Source organism: Cicer arietinum, chromosome 3 (genome assembly GCF_000331145.2).
Source record: "Cicer arietinum cultivar CDC Frontier isolate Library 1 chromosome 3, Cicar.CDCFrontier_v2.0, whole genome shotgun sequence".
In the NCBI taxonomy this organism is placed as follows: domain Eukaryota; kingdom Viridiplantae; phylum Streptophyta; class Magnoliopsida; order Fabales; family Fabaceae; genus Cicer; species Cicer arietinum.
The window spans coordinates 39254165-39258423 of record NC_021162.2 but is presented as its reverse complement, the minus strand read 5'-3'; positions in this window follow the sequence as shown (position 1 = coordinate 39258423).

The window sequence follows — 4259 nt, the reverse complement described above, 5'->3', positions numbered from 1 at the left end:
TTAATAAATTTTTGAATTTTTGTAAAAAGAAAAGGATAACATTGTTGACATTTTAAAACATAAAAGATCAAATTGTCACTTAAAATTAAAACAAATGACCAAATAAAAAAAAGATAAAAAAACTAAAATATTAACTGAAATTAAGTTAAAGGACCACTGGTAGTATTTAACTTTATTTTTTTTTATTTTGTATCTCTGTTTACGATGATATAGATTTTTGGTACGGATCCCTTTACCCTCTTCACCTAAATTAGAGATAAGAGACCGAACTTTTGTTTTGTTAATAAATATACCACCCATTACACTTTTTTATTTAGAATTAAAGACCCGTTTCCTTAAACAAATTGACATTAAGTAAAAACTGTTTTCATTTTTTTTTGGATAAAATGTTCATTTCTTCTTTTTGGTAATAAAAAATTGTTTTCATTAACTTCACTTTCTTTACATAATTAATATATCAACGAAATTACATACAAATATTTTAATAAATGTAATATATATTTTATCTCTTATAATATAAAAAAAAAATATAAATCAATGAATAAAAAATACATGTAAAGAAATAATCATTCAAATTAACTTCGATAATTATCCACCTAAAAGTAATTTTGATTTAAACTATCAAAACAACGTGTCACCTTTTTTACACTGCATATCACATTTTTAATTAAAATATCTATACATAATTTACATTATATTTAATTCATTTTTAATCATAATCAATTTTACAAAATTAATTTTTAGTTACCACAAAGCAAATCATACACCAGCTATAATATATTTTAAGGTCAGATTCAAACATTATTGTAATCCAAACAAAATGTGTTTGGCAAGTGCATATGTGCGCTAGTGTTGCAGAACACAAAATAGAACACAGTCTTAGTGTGTGTTTAGTTCTACGGTAAGTAAAATTAATTTTAAATGAATTAATTTTGTAAAATTGATTTTAGTTATAAGTGAGTTGAATGTAAAATAATTTATGTTTAGATATTTTCATGAAAAAATGAATTGAACAATAAATTTTAGTCTAAAAATCACGTTTGAACTCAGAAGTTACAAATTCTAGCTTCAAACTAGAATCAATTCAGTTCAGTAGGAATCAAACAAGTCTTAATCACTCTATGTCATTGTCATCGTACTTAACATTATTATTATTATTATTATTATTATTATTATTATTATTATTATTATTATTATTATTATTATTATCTTTTGAGAAATTGGGTAATCGCCTTTGTTAGAAGAAGAGTATCGTAAACAAGAGAATATTAATAACCAATTTTCTCATGAAAAGGTCCATGTAATGGATGAAGAAAATTCAAGTAAAACTTTTAAGAAAGGAAATCGAGATTTTGATCAGTCTCATGAAAAACACATTAGTAATGATGAAAAAAGAAAGAAAAGAAAATGAGTGCAGGTTCTTGAAAAGTAAAAAAAAAAAAAAAAAAAAAAAAAAAAAAAAAAAAAAAAAAAAAAAAAAAAAAAAAAAAAAAAAAAAAAAAAAAAAAAAAAAAAAAAAAAAAAAAAAAGAGAAGAATTCAAATACTACAAAAAAGACAATTTTATTGTTGTCATTTATGAACTTAACATGATTGATGTCATTTCTGAACAAAAGACAATCAAGGTTCTACATACCATGATGAAGAACATACCAACGTCACACTCAGGTTCTTAACCCTTTAAAAACCAGTTTTGTCATTTACGTACACCATTCAGTATAAATTATAATTGAAACTTTGAAAAGCGGTTTAGCAACTCTTCTTCAACCACTGTCTCCTTAAAAAAAAGAGTTTATTGTCCCTCTTCATCCATTAGAGGGGTGATTTATGGTAATTTTTTTAATCTAAAATTACCCCTCCAAGTTTATTATCTATTTTTTTTAATAGTTTTACACACAAATTTACTTATTTTTGTGTGTTTTATTTATGATTTCATCGTCCGAGAGGGACGTTGATCTGTTCTTCATTGTGATATGACATTTTTTTTTTCTATATCAAAATTGTGTTTACAAAGACAAATGACTCATTTTATTGGTACTCTATTTTGAGCAAGAACCTTATGGAGGCTACCACAAAATCAACATGATATTAGCCTTACAAATGACTTATCAACACATGATTGAATTGGTCATATTAGATACTACATATAATATATATAAGCGAACACAAACAACTATTTTTTTTCTGGAAGTTGGATGTGTTAACTATCCATGCCAATTACATGATGAATAACCAAGGGCGGAAGCGTACCTGTGGGAATTGCCATTGATGAAATCCTAGGATGATGATGATAGAGCCAATGGGTTGGGTGATCTTCCTCAGCAAAACACTCTGAAGACCTTGCTCTCTTGATGGGGATAGAGAGAACCAGAGAGTTTTCTTCTTTAGGGTTTTGAAACTGAATAGTCTTATTGTGTTTGCCTTGGGGACCATTACCCCTATATATAACTATTATTAGTTATATCCCAAATTGCAGTATTTCCAATTCAGTCCCTCATTAAATTAGAAATTGCCTGGTATCTACACTATTAATTTTCATAACTATTATGCTCTTTAGCCATAAACTATTATATATTATTTGACCCCTAATTTATTGGCTAATTATATAATGACCCTAACACACTTTATTAATTAGTTACATATGTGACCCATAAATCTTACAATCTCCCACTGGTCACACATGTATCCTTAGGAGTGTGTTAGACTTTATGACGTCAAAAATGTCATTATAATTACCTTGAGTATAATCCAAATTGTCCCGTCCATTAATCATATCAGCACATGGAACCAAAGAGGCTTTCGTCATAATAAGCATAACTAAACCCATCAATGATCACCCGTACTGACACAACTAAATGACATAGACCCATTATGAAAAGTGTAGCATGAAAATTACATGAAGTTGGTCAATGCATGTCAATTTTCAACTGGTCCTACTTTATCGAATGAGATCATACCATAACTTAAATGTACAAAGTAACCAAAAACTGAATACTTTAAACTTTATTTCTGATCAGAAAGTCCAAATACAATGTATTTGTACTTTACAATTAAACATAGAACATGAATTACATAATGGACGAAACTCCCACTAAAATCAAGATTCCTCAAGCTGTAGCACACTCATGTGAGCAGTGTGCTCATGAAAGACCTTGGGTGGTAGACCTTTAGTGAGTGGATCCGCAATCATGGAGTTTGTCCTTAAGTGTTCTATGGATATCTGTCCACTTTGTACCTTCTCTTTAACAACTAGGAACTTAATGTCAATGTGCTTTGACTTGGTTGAGCTCCTATTATTGTTAGAATACAGGACTGCTGATCTATTGTCACAATACAACTTGAGTGGTCTTTCAATCCCTTCAACTATTTGCAGCCCTGTGACAAAATTTCTCAGCCAAATGCCCTGGTCAGATGCCTCATGAATTGCTACGAATTCTGCTGCCATGGTTGATGAGGCAGTAAGACCTTGCTTGGCACTACGCCAAGAAACTGCTCCACCAGCTAACAGAAAGACATAGCCTGAAGTTGATCTTAAGCTGTCTTGGCATCCCGCAAAATCCGAGTCAGAGTACCCAGTGATCTCTAACTGGTCTGACCTCCTATATGTGAGCATGTAGTTTCTTGTTCTCTTCAAATATCTCATGACCCTCTTGGCTGCTTTCCAATGGTCAAGACCTGGATTGCTTAAATATCTGCCTAAAATCCCTACTATGAACGCTATGTCTGGACGCGTACATACTTGGGCATACATAAGACTCCCTACAGCTGAAGCATAAGGGATCTTTTGCATTTCTTGAATTTCCAAACTTCCCTTAGGGCACTGTTTGAGACTAAACTTGTCTCCCTTAGCAACTGGGGTGTCCCCTGGTTTGCAATCCTGTAACCCAAACCTTTTGAGAACCTTATCGATATAGCTCTTTTGTGACAATCCAAGAATACCTCGAGATCTGTCTCGGTGTATCTGAATTCCTAATACAAAAGAGGCGTCACCAAGATCTTTCATCTCAAAATGCTTTGATAGAAATTTCTTAGTTTCGTGCAACATGCCTATATCGTTAGTGGCAAGCAGTATGTCATCAACATACAAGACCAGGAAAATATGTCTGCTCCCACTGAACTTATGATACACACAATCATCAACTGTATTCATCTCAAAACCAAATGAGAGAATTACTTGATGAAATTTATGGTACCATTGACGAGAAGCTTGTTTTAGCCCATAAATGGATTTTCTTAGTTTGCACACCATATTCTTTGGGT